This window comes from Pongo pygmaeus, chromosome 13, assembly GCF_028885625.2.
Source record: "Pongo pygmaeus isolate AG05252 chromosome 13, NHGRI_mPonPyg2-v2.0_pri, whole genome shotgun sequence".
In the NCBI taxonomy this organism is placed as follows: Eukaryota; Metazoa; Chordata; class Mammalia; order Primates; family Hominidae; genus Pongo; species Pongo pygmaeus.
Window position 1 is genome coordinate 48,368,471 of NC_072386.2, and position 18,385 is coordinate 48,386,855.

Sequence of the window (18,385 nt, forward strand, 5' to 3'; positions counted from 1 at the left end):
TACCCAACTATATTACCTCTGGCACAGAAGTGCAAGGCAGCAATAAATCAATGGGTACTTACAACTCATATTTTTCTATTTACTCATCTACCAGTACCAGTCCGAAAAAAAATCAGTAGGTAAAGTTAGATCCACACTCCATTTTTTTAAGAAAGTCTAAATAATATAGATGATAGGTATTAATAATTATAACAAAAATTCCATTCACTTTTATTAATATTTCCAAAGGTACTTCCATGATTACTGATTATTCTATTTAGAACATGTATTAGTCTGTTCACATGCTGCTAATAAAGGACATACCCAAGACTGGGTAATTTAGTAGAGGAAAGCTGTTTACTGGGTAATTTAGCAAAGGAAAGATGTTTAATTGATTCGCAGTTCCACACGGCTGGGGAGGCTTCACAGTCATGGCAGAAGGTGAATGAGGAGCAAAGTCATGTCTTGCATGGCAGCAAGCAAAGGAGCGTGTGCAGGGGAGCTCCCCTTTATAAAACCATCAGATCTCATGAGACCTCTTCACTATCATGAGAACCACATGGGAAAGACCCGCCCCCATGATTCAATTACCTCTCACTGGATCTCTACCACAATCTGTGGGAATTATGGGAGCTACAATTTAGGATGAATTTTAGGTAGGGTCACAGCCAAGCCATATCAGAACACTTTGAAAACTTTGACCTTTGGAGGGGAAAATGTCCAATAATAATCTAGATGTAGACTCAGACTACCAGCACATTTTAAATTACTGAGTAGCATTCTACTCTAGGGGTGTCTTTAAATCACAAATACTTTAGAGAAAAATTGTAATTGTATGTTAGGTCATGTTCCTCCTATGATGAGAACTAGAGGGGATTGGAATGAAAAGCACAAAATCTGAGAAGGTGAATGTTGAACTATCACATTCTATGCTTAGGTACAAAGAACCTAATAAAGTCCTCCCTCTTACCAAATTAAGAAACCAGTGCTTTTATTTTAAATACTTATGCTAAAGTTTTTACTTCTGTTATTTAAAATGTTATTATTCAGTAATACCTTCTCTTGATATGTAATATATTGCATGAAACAGTAAGAAAAGTTCTTAATGAAATAGCAGAATAGTGGATTTATAATTATTTTGGGCAAACAACACAGAAAACCTTAATACGAGTAACTACACAGAATTGTTTGCCAACATTTTGAAGTCTAAAGTGATTGTGGGCCCACAAGAATAGTGAAGTGTGAGACATTGTGGGTATGTAGTACACCTGTATGCTTCATATAGGCAGAGTCTGATCTGGCATAGTTGGCTAGGAGTATAAAATTAGCAAGAAGGCAATGTTATTATTTCATTTTCCCTAAGAAGATAAGTTCTCTTTTCTAAGATTATGCCAGTAACTTCCACCTTGGTGCTGGGGTGACCACGTGCATACGTCAAAGCAAATCTATCACTGTTCCTCAAAACACGAACTTTTCATACAAAATTTAACCCTGTGGGGGAAAAAAACATGTTTTTTAAATCTAAACAATATAAAAAGAAAATGTATTCCCATATGATTGAAAAAGTCTTAAAGAATTTTTCTAAAAATCATTTATCAAGAAAGGACATTCTTCACCCACAATTTCTTTATTTTTTGTTAAACTAAGAAGTTTTATTCATAGGGTATATTACTATGACTTTAACATCAAGTTTTATTAGCAGAAACTGCAATGGAAATTGCACTTTTCACTTAAAGAATGATTGACAAAATATGGAAAATGTGCACCATATGCTAGCTATACACTAAATAAATTGTTTCCTTTAGCTCAACTAGCATCTTCTGGATATCTCCTATTTCAGAGGCATAGCAGGAAGTCTTCTGAGTAGGGAACAATGAACAGGGTCAAGGCATAAACACCAGTATGGGCTAAACACACAAAATAGAATCTGATAAATACTGTAATAAACATATAAAATATGGTGGGAACATCTAGAAAGAGAATAATTTCTTCTATTCTAGAGAATAATAGACAACCTCTATTGAAGAAATGTTCATTGAGCTGGCCATAAGGAATGGCTAGAAAAAAATATTGAGGCAGAGCAAATGGAGTAAACCGAAGTATGGAAGGAAGGAAGAAAGAGAAGCACGGAGGGAGGGAGGGAGGAAGGGAAGGTGGGCTTACGATTCGAGACTAGTGTACAAGGGAAAATAGTGGGAGATAAACTTGAAAGGTAGCATGAGTATGCATTGGAGAATTATGGAAAAGAATCATAAAAAGTTAGGATAGGAGCAACCTACTAAAGCTCCTGAATGCTATGCTAAACACTTTAGTTTGTTTTAGGTAGGCAACAAAGAGAATTTTTGAGCTCAGGAAGGTGGTGTATATGGCACTGTCAGAGCTGAGAATTAGGACAAGTAATTCAAGATTGTGTTTGTGCCAGGACCAAGATTGTATTAAAGAGATGACTCTGTATTTTTGCCTGCCTTTTAAACATATGTATCAGAAGAAAATACTGGTGCAATACATATATATGCCAGGTATGCCTATAAAAAAGACTTTTTAATAAACAGCTAATAATCTGTTTTAGTCCTTAAATGGTGGTGATGAAACACTTTCATCTGAAATAAATAATTGAGATCAGATAACGTATCTTCATTGCTTACTTAATTTTATTTTGCTTCTATAGATATGTCCGTAACATGTGTTTGAAGACAATTTGAAAGGTTTTGGTCGTTTTTATGATCACAATATCAAAATACATTTTTGTTGTTTCAGATGATGGTGCCTGTCCATTAACTGAACAACTGTGGTAAGTTTATTTTGCTCATCTTATGTCTGCACGGAATACTTTTCTTTTTGATATTCTAAAGGATTTATTTTACCTATAAAACCTTTGGTTAAAATTCTTTGAATGAGTTTCCTTCTGGCAATCCATTAGGCATTTTAGGATGTTTTGTTTTCTTCTTTTCAATTAAAACTAAGACTTTAGTTTTCAACCAGAATTTGTCAACAGAGATGTTTATTTTCACAAATGCTTCACTTACTCAAACTTTAACAACCTCTCAATCAACTGGAAAAGTAATATCCTGTTGTTAGTTACTCTTTTAGTAGTTACAAAAAATACTTTATAGTTTTTAGATTGATAGCAGAATACCCAGTGGATACTGACACAAAAATTATTTTTTGTTTTCTCTATTATCCTTACAATAAGAGAAAGAAGAAAAAGAATTTACATTCCTTAGCTTACATAATTGCCTTATATTGCTATGATTATTCACTGGAAACTAAGATGAGTGGATATAACTTGGAACAATATAGTTAATCTCTGGAGCAGTTGCTACCCATTTATGTCTCTCTTGGAAGAATAAACACAACATATTTGTGTGCTTTCACAGTACTGGTAAACTGGTATTTTCAAGGATTCTCCGCACATTGCCAGACTTAGAGAAAGAAGACTCTACATAAAATTGCTACTCATTTTACTTCTTGAGAGTTTACCAGTTTAGAGCAGATTGAGAGAAAGTGTTGCATTTTTTGTTCTTATTCAATTGCGATAAGGAAAATGTTATGAAAGAGTGTCTTTGTATAGCATCCTCCCCCTTCCCTCAGACTAGACTGCTTGGTAAAATAAGAAATGGCCAGAGTGGGAGCTGGTTGGCAGGAGGATAACAATTTTGAAGGTGTAAAAAAATTTACATAGGTTTTGGATAAGAAATAATAGAGCAACTGTATGGGATGCTGTATGTGTTGTGACTTAAGAAAAAGCAAATGTTGGAGAAAAAATTTAAAAGCCTTATTGTATATTACATTGGTGCTTCTCAAACCTTAATATGTCTATGAGTAATGTGGGCTATCTTTTCAAAATGCAGATCCTGATTTAGAATCTGAGTTGAAGTAGGGCCCAATAATGTGCATTTCTATTAGCTCCTAGGTGATACAAAGCTGCTGGTTTAAAGACCACACTGTAAATAGTAAGGTAGTATATAAATAACTCTGTTCCTTTGACTGCTCCCCAAGGGACTTCAATCAAGACATTATTTTTTCAAACATTTGATTTGGTTTTGACTTTTAGTGCTCTTGATTCACTGTTCAAAGATTATCTTAAGATTACAGCAAAAATACTGTTTTGTTGAGTCACATGCAAAAAGAACTGGGTCTTGACTAGCTTCTATGTCTGTTTTCCCTCTTATTACCTAATTATTCCAGGGTAAACTGTAAAGGATTAAAGAAAGCCAATCTCTTTCAGTCAAGTAATTTGTGAGTGAACAAAATACAAGATTTTACAAAAATATAAATATATTATTCTAATACTGCAATCTATTCAAAGGCAATCATATCACTTTGCAATAGTCCAATTACGAAAAGCAACAACAATGGTTGTGGGGGTAGATAGCCCTAACCATAATACAAGTAGACATTAGCACCATTATTATGCTTGAAAGTACTTGAGTTTTGCTTGAAAATGTGATAAAATTCTTTTGGTTTCGTACCACATTCCTACTGACATTATGAATGCTTTCTAGTCTATTTGTTTAGCTAGTTCAGATCTCAAGATTACTGAGAAAAGAGGGTAGATGCCAAAGTAGGCAGGTTTGGTTAGTAACCATGAATAATGGAGCCAAGAGGAAATTGGTGCAAGGAAATCTGCCACTGGTCCACTGGTACAAGGAAATCTGAAGAATTTTCTGAAACCCGGAGTCTTGTAGGCGCTTGAAGAAGGCCATGGAAGTAGAAGTTTCAAAATCAATTGAAGTTTTCTGCTAAAACTCTCTTTTCTTAAACCAGTTGCATATCACAATCAACTGTGAAGTAGAAAAGGCTAGTTAGACCTGGGTACTACCCAAACCAATTGACTCAGATTCTCTCAAGTTAAATGAATCCTAACATCTAAACTTTGATGCTTCAGCTCCCTGGTGATTATATCAGGAAATGGAGTTGAAAATCCCTTATATTAGGGCCTGAAATTTTATATTTTCAACAAGTTCTCAAGTGATGTTTATGTTGCTGCTTTGTGGACCACACTTTGAGTAGCAAGGACCTATTAGACCCCATACTTTTTTTTTTTTCATGTTCCTGGGAGGGTCAGCATCAACTGGGAGTAGTCATCTTCTCTCTACGGATGAGGGGAGGAAGAGAAAGGAAGAAAGGAGAGAGGAGACATCCAAATGGCACATGGTGGAGACATGGTACAATGCGTAACTCCCCACAGGATTGAATTTATAGGTCCATGGAAAAACCTCTGTACCAAAATAGCTTCTCTAATTAAATCATATGGTACCTGAACATGCATTATTAAAATTCATTTGATTTCACTGCATTCCAAAGCTGACTATGCAAACATGATCTTTGGTGCAATTGTTACAAATACAGAGCATGGAAGGAGGAGTAGAGTGGGCAGGGATCTGGATTTTAAAAATCATCCCAGATGATTTTAATCAAAAATGGAGCTTGGAAGCCATTGTTTTAGACTACACAACACCATCTTTCTTGACTTTCTTTCAATATGCATACATATTCCCGTTCTTTAAATCAATAATTTATATATACTATTCTATGCATCAGTAGAGCTCAATATAACAAGATAATAATAATAACAAGAGCTACATGGTGATGACTATTTGCCAGGCACTGTTCAGAGTTTCATATTTATAAGGACAATCCTAGATAATATGTGCTATTATTATCATCTTTACATATAAGAAAACTGGGGCACAAAAATATTAAATTGCTAAAATTTACATAACTGGTAAGTGTTAGAACTGAGATTCAAACTCAGATATTCTGGCTTCACAATACATGTTCTGTAAACTTCCATCAGTTGTGAATTTATCCGTGTATTCAACAAACACTTCTGGAGGAGCTTTTATATACTAGGCAATACTTAAGGCACTAGGAATAGAGCACTAAAGGCAATAAAATATCTTCCCCTATGGAGATGTCCTTCTAGTGAGAGATGCAAGCTCTTCTTTTTAGAACAACCAGAATTTTTTAAAAGGTCTCAGCATTAATGACATGAAGACACAGAATTCAAATATAGCCATTCCATTTGCTTTCTGAATGATTTTGTCAAATCTCTTTACCTGTTTAGTAATCTGATTAAATGATGTAAAGGGACCTGTAAATAACTTATTTTTATTGCTTTACATCATCTTTTAGCATAATAAAAGTTTTGTGTGTATGTATGGTTTAAAAAATAAAAGTTTTGTGTGTATGTATGGTTTAAAAATGTCTTAATGAAAAAGATTGATTTTCCTCATGGCAGTAGACATTAAGGGCATCGTGAAAGCACTAGCTATCAGGAAAGTATTGGTGGCAATGTTGCGGTGTTCATGTTGGCATGGGTGCTAGTAGTTACGATATTTGTGATAATGGTGATGTTGACTGAAATGTTGAAATTGATGCTAATTACTACCACTTATTAAGCACTTACTATAGCTCAGGCCTTGTGCTAAATTATTTATATTCAGTATTTAATCCATTCCACAGCCTTGTGGAAATAACAGTGTATTTTAGAGCTCAAGAATCTGAGGATTAGAAAGCTTAAACTACTCACCAAGCCACATAGCTCAGCAAATAATGGAGGCTGAATTTAACCCAACTATATCAATTATCTATTGCTATGGAAGAAACCACCCTAAATCTCAGTGCCTTGAAATAAAAATTTGTTATTCCTCATGATGCTGAGAGTGGATCGACTATGCAGTTATTCCCCTCCAATAAGTGTCAATAGGGATCTCATGCAACTCATATTCAGCTAAGAGATTAACTGGAGGTCTCAGTTCTTTTCCATGTGGCCCCTCTTTCTATATGGTGAGTCATCTTCCAATGGCTGTCCATATATCCTTTCCATATAGCAGACTAGCATGGTTTTTTGCATAGCATGCAGCTCAGCTCCAAGGAGTTGTGCAAAGGAGAATCCCCACTGCAAGTGCCTCTCCTGGTATCAAGCTTGCTAATGTCCCATTGGTCAAAATAAGTTACATGAACAAGCCCAGAGTTAATGAGGAAGATGACAAGTATAAGCATACCTGGAGGCATGGTTCAGTCTATCACACCAGATATTGTTGCAGGGCTTTCTCCTCAGTTCAGCTAAAACCAGGTTCTTGTCACATGGCCAGGAAAGATTAGGTTCGTGGACACATACAAGGGTGAGAAAAACAAATTATTGGGTAAAAAAGGAAAAAGAGAAAAACTTTCAGCTGAGCAAGAGGGAAGCCGACTAACCAGCTCCCGCCCCATCACACAGGAACTTAATAGACCAGGCCCCTCCCCTCTGCAAATGACAGGAATTTCCATGGCTCCACCCCATTCTCCCAGTGTGCAGGTTGGTCAGAGGTTCTCCAGGAAGCCCTTTTTGCTTGGCTGTCTCAATGTGGCTGACTCTAATTACTGTAATATAGTTTCATTACTATAGTGTATTCCCTCCCTGAGGAGATTGAAAGTGAACACTGGAAGAAAGCAGACTACAAAATATCGTTGAAGAGACATCATAGACAAATTTGACCTGGGTTTATTCCAATAACAGAGGGTCATCTATGTAGCCAAGAAGAAATGCATTATAGAAAATTCAGTGTTAGGTAAAAGCAAGGTTCAAAGTTCGAAAATTCAGAGACTTTGAAAGGATCTCTTTATAGCCTGATTATCAAATTAGCCTAGAGTCACAGCAAAGGTAGCAAAACTGAAAATTTACAAACTAGAATTCTACTCTTGACCTAACGTAGGATCCCATTCTTGCAAGGACACATCTGCAGGCAGGTAGACAACAGAAGGACCGTGGTAATTTTGTATCTACTGATATGAGACAATTTTATCTCAGTTGAATCCTCAAGACCAAACCCAAAGATGCAGAAAAGATCTTGATTTGAATGATTCAAAAACTAAGACTTCTGCTGTTACCAATGACCTATCTGTAATGTACAGAAGTCTCATTTCGAGGTTGTGAATAACTTTGCATTGTAAGCAGGTTTATGACCCAATGGGCCTGTCAGGATGACTTAACTACAAAACAAACATCCCACTTACTAAGAGCTTTATCACTGCCGTCATCAACGTGCCCAGATTACTGTATGTAGCACACTGCTCTTGCTGAGGGCCAAGGGGAGTCTCAGTTGTCCAGCAAGACTATAATGAAATAACGAGTTTTGCCTCGTGCTTTTCCAGCTATTTCTTTTTTCAGGAACTCTACAGAGAACATTTGTCTCCAGGACTATAAATTTGGTACTTTTCATCAGCTCTAAATTTCCTCTGTTGCTTAAGAGTAGTAAGGATCAACACCGTACTCTCATCATTTACGGACTAACAATGTGGAAAATTGAGAGAACTCAATATGATTGCCATTCAAGGGTTCTCTCTGTGAACCAAAGTCTTCTTTAAATTTTGAGATACATTCCAAATAAGAAGGCAGAAAGGAACAAACGGTGTGTGGAAGAAACTTTCTGCTTTTTCTTAACACAGAATGGAAATATAGTGGCATTTCCCTCTATTATGACTAGAGGCAGGGCCCACTTCCCATGTTTTTCCAGGGAGTTTGGTTTTACTACTTAATAAAAACTGAAAACATATTACTATAAATGAAAGAGAAATAATGCCCTAATATATCAAGTAGAGATTTCTAAGTTGCACCAACAAAATAATTTGGTGCATATACAAATGAGGACTCACATGTACAGAATTCAAATTTTGTGTATGCAAAACAGATAATTGTACAATCAAAGAAGTGCCTTGATTAAAATCATTGTATATGCAAATTCATCACTTGCTAGAGCGGTTATATTTTGGCACATGCATACATAATTAGTGATTTCTAATTTAAGGTAGTGTCATGGTAGAAATAGTCTTACCTAGTGGCGTTCATGTTTTACCCATTAGTCAAATCAAGTCTTATATTTTTTATTTTTTTATTTCGATAATCACATTAGTCATTTAAAAAATGAAATGTCTCCTTGTTTATCAATATCATTTAAAAATCAGAGTAGTTTATAGCCTCTAGTTTTGAAAACTGGCTACACAAATTATTCCTTGGAAAACACTGATATGTCAAATGTTCACTCACTTTCAATTTGGGGGCTCATTTTAAATGATAAAGCAGTAAATGTGTAGCGTATATAGAATATCCTTGATCATAAACCCTCCATTTATTTCACATTGTTATTCATATTTGACATTTCTGAAAATTAAATAGATTTAAAAGTCAATTAGTGCACTTAATGTAGTCTCTTATCCTTAAAGCAACCCTCAACTTAATAATGCATCTCACAATAAAAACTATCTTATCAAGATATCTTGATAAACACCATCTTGCAATCAACACCATCTTCTTAGAAATCCAATCTTGTTATCAATGACAACAAACACTTGCGTGTGATTACTATTTGCCAGGCCACTACCCCTCACAACCAGCATGTAAGATGAATTTACTGAATTTCACAGATGAGGAAACAAACACAGGTTACTAATGTATTAATAACTCTTTCGAAGTCACACAGCAACTGCTTGACAAAGTGAGGAAATTCAGAACTTGATAAGACTGTGCCTGGGGTGAGGCCTGAGGTACTGCATTTCTAACAAGCTCATAGCTGATGCCGGAGACTTATGCCATCCAGTGTGGTAGTCAGGTGGCTTTGAAGCACTTGAAATGCAGCTAGTGAGTGCAACTGAGAAACTGCATTTTTTATTTTATTTTAACTAGTTTGAGTCTACATTTAGTAACTGAAATTGTGAAAAATATTTCTCCACTAAGCAAAACTGTACTGTTTTGGTAGGATTACATTTCACTGTAATTATTAAAATTTAGCATCTGAATTGAGATGTACTGTGAGTGTAAAATACATGCAGGATTTAGAATATTTAGTACAAAAATGTAAAATAGCCCATTGTTTACTTTTATGTTGAAACATTATGGATATATTGTATTAAATAAAATATATTGTTTAAAATTAAAAAAAAAAAAAAAAAAAGCAACACTAAGTCTGCTTCAGTTGCTCATGTAAAGCATCTGTGACTGTACTAAAAGTTGTAATGAGATCTACTTGTGCAAGAGTTACCTCCTCGATCTCTTACCTCTTTTACCTGTCCTAAGGCAATAATAACAATAATAACACATTTTTAAATTTTTAAAATTATTTTCTTCTTTTCCCTTACTCTCTTATCTTTTATTGTTTCTATGAATACTTTAGGACATTAGAAAGCTGTTCAGAGAGTCTGGAGAACCCCAAGACAGAATCTACCATTGACTGATAGAGTGGATGAGTATCTCATGGATCCCAGGAATTTGTTTTCTCATTTCTCTGAATAAGTATATTAAAAGTAAAAATCTAAGTACTTCTGTTTTCTAATTCACATAATCTTTGCTCAAAACTCTCCAATGGATCCTTAATCTTACTCAGAATGAAAGCCAAATTCCTTATAATGACCTTCAAAGTTGCCCATCCCCTAGCCTCCTGTCTGACATGGTTTCCCACCTCCATCTTCCTCTTTCATTTGCTTAAGATAATCCAGCTTCCCCGCTGTCCCAGGAATCCCCAACCAATGTCAGGCTGGAGGACTTTGGCCTCTGCTTTCTGTACCTGGAGTGCTTTCTCAGATAACAGCATGTGACTTCCCCTAGCAACCTTGAAGTCTCTGCTGAAATGGCACCCTACCGCAATGTTTTTCTCCCATCTCTGTCTCTTCTTATCCCACTTAATGCTCTTAATCTATTTTCCATTGCCTCCAGAGCACTTACCTACCTTGCCTTTGATAAATCTATTTATTTGTCCAGCCTTTAATACTAGAATCTATAGAAACTAGGGAAGCCATAAGAAAGGAGTGACTTTGTTTAGAATATTCCCTCCTGTATCCCAAGCCTCTGGCACAGAGTGCATGTTCAATAACTATTTGTTGCACAAATGGACAGTCAAATTATAGAAATAAGTAAATGAATATTCTAGGACTCTATTCAAGGATTCCCTACTTAGCTGTTGCTAGAATGACTGCCTGTTAGGTACAGTATCAAATGGTTTTCTTTACAGCATAATACACATGAATATATATTCAAGGCTTGTCAATGGTTGGTGTATCTCATTTTACGAGGCAAGTAAAAAAGGTGAAACTTAAAGTTATTGCAATTAGAGATAAATTACTGGAACATAATTAATGTTTTATTATTATTATTGTTATTATTTTGAGATGGGGTTTCGCTCTTGTGGCCCAAGCTGGATTGCAATGGCACGATCTCAGCTCACCACAACCTCCGCCTCCCGGGTTCAAGTAATTCTCCTACCTCAGCCTCCCGAGTAGCTGGGATTACAGGCATGCACCACCACACCCGGCTAATTTTGTATTTTTAGTAGAGACGGGGTTGCACCATGTTGGTCAGGCTGGTCTCGAACTCCCAATCTCAGGTGATCCACCTGCCTCGGCCTCCCAAAGTGCTGGAATTACAGGCGTGAGCCACTGCGCCCAGCTGCGTTTTACTATTTTTGAGAACATAATAAAAGCAATCGTTAAGCAGTATGCTGCTAGCTATATATTATCCCTATTTTACATGTTTTACATATATTATCAAATTTAATCCTCACCACAACCTTATAATAGAGGCACTATTATTATATCAATTTCATAAATGAGAAAAATTAGGCAAAGAAAAAATTTAGTTACTTGCCCAAAGTCAGAGACAATCCCATAGACTCCTATTACAAACTGAAATATAGGCATATATATTTTTTCTCCCACACTGATTTATTGTTCAGCACCAACTCTCCCTAATGATACTGATTAAAATACCCACTGTGAAAGATTTTTTTTTTTTTTTCGGAAGACTGGCAATATTATTGCATTCCCTTGTACTCATTATCTCAGAAAGCCTGTTTTATTATTTATTCTTTCTGAGTGTTTGAGAAATTATCTTGGAGAAATTAACAAAATGCATTAGTATACACATGCTACTTACTTTCCTTAGACTAATACCTATAATTACTGGAATAAAAGATTTTTATTTAAATTTTTTTTGATGGCAGTTTTCAGCTCGTATATTTAAAACTTTCCTGGTACAATCTGTTTTTTTAATCATGTTTCTTCATAAACTTGTATATGAGAACAAGCCTGTGATTGAATGAAGCCTCGGAATCATTCACCATTCCTTTCTCTTTAGTACCTGACTGATGCTTAAAACTAAGGTAACCATACATCTTAGTTTACTTGGACAGTCCCAGTTCACGTCTCTTCTCCTAGTGCAATTATTAGCATGCTATACATGTAGATATATTGATACATTAGTGCTGGGAAGGGAAGAGAGTGGTCCCTTTAAATGACACAGAAGAGGGGAAGCGAAGTGCTGAGTAGAGGAGTGTGTGGTCCCTGACTAAAGCTACATCCCCACAGACCTAGGTGAGGACGGGCACTTCTGCCTTTGTGCCCAAATGTTGCATTTTCAAAGACCACCCTGGCCTGCCACAAACCCCATCCTGGGCCTATAAAAACCCAAGACCCTAGCAAGGTAAGGACAGAAGTTGCTGGACAGCAAGAGGAACATGTCAATGGAAGAAGACACAAGTGGCTGGTCGTGGGGAAGACCAATCTCCTTTCTGGCTCCCCCATCTGTTGAGAGCTACTTCTACTCAATAAAACCTTGCACTAATTTCCCAAGCCCACGTGTGATCCGATTCTTCCAGCACACCAAGGCAAGAAACTCCGGGATACAGAAATCCCTCCGTCCTTGTTATAAGGAAGGGGGGTCTAATTGAGCTGGTTAACACAAGCCACCTATAGGTGGGAAACTAAAAGAGCACCCTGTAACACATGCCCACTGGGGCTTCAGCTGTAGACATTCACCCTAGACACTGCCATGGGGTCGGAGCCCCACAGCCTGCCCATCTGTATGCTCCCCTAGAGGTTTGAGCAGTGGGGCACTGAAGAAGTGAGCCATGCCCCCATCCCATAGGCCCTGAGAGGGGAACAAAGGAACCCTTCCTGTTTCAATATGACAAATAATAGCATGTACTATCACTTTCAGAAGTGCCTCTGAAGTGTCCATAATGGACAATAAATTTTCTGCTCACTTATTTAAAGCAGATATGTGATATGTATAGAAAGTATTTAAAAAAAGCAGAGGAGGGAATTTTTTCAGCCAAGAATCCTATATCCAGTGAAACCATCCTTCAAAAATAAGGTTGAAATAAAAACATTTTCTCTTTAAAAAGAAAAAAGTCTATACTCTAGGGTATACTCTCGGTATAAAAGGGAAAACGAATAAATGTCCTCAATAACTTTATTTTAATTTCAAAAGAAATCACTTAGTTAAAATCTAAAGAAAAAAAATAACCTTCACCAAAATGAGACACTCTAGGCCTAAACTATGCTTCCACTTGCTTAATAGAAATTCTCTCAACAAATCTGAAAAACCAACTTGTATTATTAAAATAGTCGTTGCCAGGAAGGATAAAACATTTATTTTATTTCTCTGGTTCTTTACTAGATTTCACATAAACACACACTGAAAACATTAGAGATGCCCTAGCTGAAGTACTGTGTTCCATTTACTGTTCCAGAAAATTCATTCCAATGTAAGCCTTTGTAAATGTAGGTCTTTGGCCATTCTGGCTAGGACAAAGGAAAGAACAAATAATCAACCTTAGCACCTGCACTCACATCAAAGTCCCTCTGACCATTAAATAGGTTATGTTATTTCTCATCTGAGCTGTTAGGACACAAATTCTTGGAATTCTCAGTCTGTAGATTTTGCATAAAGAGTTGTTTCATTTCTCCCTTTAGATGAGGGAAAATGCCTCTGTGTTGGGGCTCAGGAGCCTGAGATGGACCTTCAGTTCCCTTTTATTTCATAAAATACCAGAGTACATCCAACTGTCCATGAAGCCTCAGACCTATAAACTATAACCTATTCCTCGCCTTTATTTTCTTTTTTTTTCCCATCCAGAGGGTTAATTTAAAAATGAACACAGAAATATTAATCATAATATTTGTGTGATCTTATGTACATGTGAAGGTTTTAATTTTTAGAAAATTAGGAAATATTTTAATTTTTTCCTCATATTTTGCTATTTAAAACGCATTTTGCTACAACTCTCCCACCTCCTCTACAAATTTATATAATAACCATTGTTATAAAATGCATATTAGTCTTCAAAATGATTGACTTGGACAACTTAATCATCACCAGGGGTCTCACCACTGCCATGTTGAAGCCTCCAGAAAGGCTAATGCAACCACCATTTGTTTTACTGGGATCTACCCTCACTCTTCATTCTCTTATTTGCTGGAGTCTTCTCTACTAAAATATGTTGCTTGACATACCAGAGGCATTTGAAGTTGTTTTCTCAGTGCCATACCTCATTGGTTCAATGTGAGGCATTTTAGCAGGTCAGCAACCCTAGGTGATGAATCCCCATGTGGTTCGTGAGTCTACAGACTCATGCCTGCCAGGGGCTCACATACTTCATTCCAGTCACATAGGATTAAGGGAAATCTAGAAGATGCATGGCATTGGAAACATATATTGGAAGCTGTCCTTGTAACTAAGCCTACAGACTAGGACTCAGGTAATACAATTTCACCTAAGCTTGGGGTAAACAAATAGTTGCCTCTTTTTGTAGTGGGAAGTCTAAAATTTTCCCTTAGGTAAGTATTTTCATATAAGATGCAGGCCATATTAGGCCTCTGAAATCTCCCAACACAGCTATTCTAGAAGCAAATAGATACACACACAAAGGAGGCTCCTGGTGAGTGTTCATAATTGTTTTATGATACAGCATATTTTAAAAGAACATAAGACTGGAGTCATAGTTAGGCTTAAATGACACCTCTAACATTTACCTTCTATGTATCTTTGGACTGTTCACTTTAATTACAGGATTATTTCTTCAAATGGAAAGCGGAATTTAAAAGTGACATTCACCCCAAAGTTATGTCGACTCAATGAGTTAATGTATATTAAATACATAGAAAAGTACATGGTTTAATGGATGTTCCCTTACCCAGCATACTGAGAATGATCATTCTTCTTGCCTGTATTCACTTTCACTAAGGTTTGTCCAGTCTGGGCATCCATACAAGCATGCACATAGCCACGCCACAGAGTAGCTAGAGGGCTTATGGATGAAATATTTGCTCACTGAAAGGACTGGTAACTTTATTTCACACACTTTCCTGAAAATATATATGAAAGGATTGGTTTCCTGTGATTACTGACCCAGGTTAGGCTTAAAGCAAAAGTAGAATCTGTAAGCATTTTGAGATCCTTGTGAAAGATTGTCTAGTACTTCGCTTTCCTCTCATTTATCTCACTTTCCTCTTGTTTATCTTACTCTCTGGGACCACGTTTGAAGACTGTTGATCATACGGAAGAAAAATATATCCTGGAGGAAAACTATGGCAAATAAATGTTTGACTAAAATTTCTGGCTATCTTCATAGTGCTTGAAAGTCCAAATGAATATAGGTGAAAATGCCAAATTACTTTAAAGGCTTTCAGACAAGTGGATACTTGGTAAATGAAGACAGAACATGTGGGTTCATTATTCTTTTTTTCTGTTGATATTGTGTCTACATCCTGGCACTATGTTGGAAGACCTGTGTTTGTTCAACCTATGAAATAGCTTCAGTCAGGAAATAAAATTCCTATTGCCCAAATAGCACCTGATAGAAAAAATATAAATACTTCAAAGTTTGAAACACTGTGTTTAGAAAAAATGATATATTGAACATATGTATGCTCAATCAATTATGAGGGATACTATGAACAACTTTTTAAAGTGTTTGAGAGTTTCAGAATGCACAATTGTTTCAGAGGCACTTTCTTTTCTAATGTCTCATCCCATGCGGGTGTTTTCTCCAACAGTCACCAAATAGAAATATCACTAAAAATCTGAAAACAAATAGTGAAGTATGAAAAAAGCAGCAATGAGAAAATTCATCATAATAGAAAGTCTCTATAATAATATTTAGTGATCAAGGAGCTAATTTTATTAGTATTGGCAAACAACCAACAACTACAAGTTACAAGAAACATTAACAACCAAGGTAAAAAAGCAATCAGTTTTTAAATGTCAAGGAATCTCCTTATTTATTTTTTAGGAGTTAGCTTAATTAGAAAAGTTGTTACAAGTGCCAAGACCATGAAAGGAACATATTTTACAAATTAAATAAAAATGTAGTGAATACTTACTGCAAGAGCTCAAAAACTCGACCTCAACATACCAGGTGATTAGTGTTAGATTCATACAGAAATGATGTTTCTACATTGAACTATCTCTTGGATAGGGTTGTTGACCCACAAAAAAAAAAAAAAAAAAAAAAAAAAAAGCAAGCCTAGTCTTCTGCTCAAATATCATCTTCAACATAAAACCTTTTATACCTGACATAAACTGGACACAAAATTTTACAATACACGACATGGTACATTGAAAATCCAAAGAAGCCTAGATTTACTCATCATCTTCTATACCAACTAGTTCAGTGATTTTATATAAGTAACACACTGAGATATATGTTTGTTTGTAAAATATAAATTATGTATCTATAAGCAAAAAAAAAGTATGTGAAAAGTTTTTAATGTCCCTTCATTGTTTGAATTCAATATAATTAGTAATAGAATGTGGTTGTTGGCCAACTATATCTAGTATATAGGTTTATGCTTATTAGACTTTTTGTGTGTGCACAGGGCCTTGTGTTTAGTTCTGGTCAATATACTGAGCAGGGTTAAATATCACTTCTGGAACAAACATTGAATTACTGTTGCAAAAACACACAGAATGCTTTGTTCTTTCTGGAACAATGACTATCAGCATTCAAGGTAGCGACTCTACTATTAGACTAGATCCCTGAGTTCCCATTGTGAGCTGAACGTCCTTGCTGAGGGACTCTGGAATTTTAGCATAAGGGAGAAATAAATATTTCCTTGAGATTTGGGCCTGTTTGCTACTGCAGCAGGACTTACCCTACACTTACCAATAAATATAATTAAGGTACCTCATAAAAGCTTATGATAACTTTTCATAAAAATAAATGTAAGCATACATATAAAAAGTGACAATATACGAATCACAATTTTTTCTTAGCCAAATCATTTAACTTTAATAATGTATTGCTTAAAGCATTAAGAAATTCCCAAACATGGCAGTGCCTTAATCAAATAATATACTCAGGATGATGAAGAGCAAGTTAGGGATATTTTCTGGCCTTATTCTAAAATTAGTAAGTTGAGTTAGTACTTTGTAAATCACATTATACAAATTCTCTTAAGGATATAACATGGTGAACTTGTATGTCCATAGTACACTTTCTGCCATCTGTTTACTTATTTTGTACTCAGAAATAAAATTTTAAATATTTATTAAATGTTTAATATGTTTAAAGCATGTATTGGTTCATTGGATAATATGAGAAAAAAATAGGACAATTTTCTTGTCTTTAGGGAGTATATAGTCTAGTTGAAGAATAACTCTGGAAATGATATGAAAGTTATATAATAGCATAAAACCTGAAAAGTGCCAAGTCACAAAAGAAAAATGGTAGGATTTCATAAAACGTTATTTTGATCTAAAAATACAATTCCCAAATTTAAGAAATATAGAAACACAGTCTGGTGGTGACATGGCAGGGAAATTTTACCTAAGATAATGTACTTCAGATTCACCCATGTTGTTGCAAGTGACAAGATTTTCTTCTTTTATAAGGCAACATAATATTCTATTATATAAATATACAACATTTTCATTTATCCATTTATCTATTGGTAGGCATTTAGGTTGGTTGTTTTTGTATCTTGGCTATTGTGAATCATTCTGCAATGAACATGGGAGGTAGAGACCTCTGAAATTCTCGTTTCAATTATTTGAATGTATATACAGAAGTAGGGTTACCAAATCATATGATAAGTTTTATTTTTGATATTTTAAGGAAACTGCGTAATGTTTTTCATAATAGCTGTACTATTTTACATTCCCACCTACAGTGTGCAAGAGTCCCAATTTCTCTGTCCCCTCATTGACACTTATTCTCTCTCTCTCTTTCTCTCTCTTTCTCAATAAAACCATCCTAACAGATGTGAAGTGATAATCTCATTTTTCATTTTGATTTTGCATCTTTTAATATGCCTTGTGGTTGTTTGAATGTTGTCTTTGGGGAAATGTCTATTCATGCCCTTTGCCCAGTTTCTATTTGAGTTATTTGTGTTTTTGCTATTTAGTTGTAAGAGATTCTTATATATTTTGGATATTAGCCCTTTATCATATATATGGTTTGCAAACATTTTCTCCCGTTCATAGATGACCTTTTCATTTTGTTGATTATTTCTTTGTTGTGCATAAGCTTTGTTGCCTCTGCTTTTGGTATCATATCCAAAATGTCATTGCCAAAACCAATGTCAAGAAGTTTTTCCCCTAAAACTGTCAGAACTAATGTATGAATTTAACAAAGTTGTAATATATAAA

General features: G+C 35.5%; 1 protein-coding gene across 1 annotated transcript in view; it reads left to right on the plus strand.

Moving 5' to 3' along the window:
* The window catches only part of PTPRD (protein tyrosine phosphatase receptor type D), a 1,191,315-nt gene that overhangs the window by 99,133 nt on the left and 1,073,797 nt on the right, over positions 1 to 18,385 (plus strand). Inside the window, exon 2 of the mRNA XM_063649531.1 lies at positions 2,737 to 2,770. The gene's annotated coding sequence lies outside the window, so the exon portion shown is untranslated. The remainder of the gene's footprint in view (positions 1 to 2,736; positions 2,771 to 18,385) is intronic.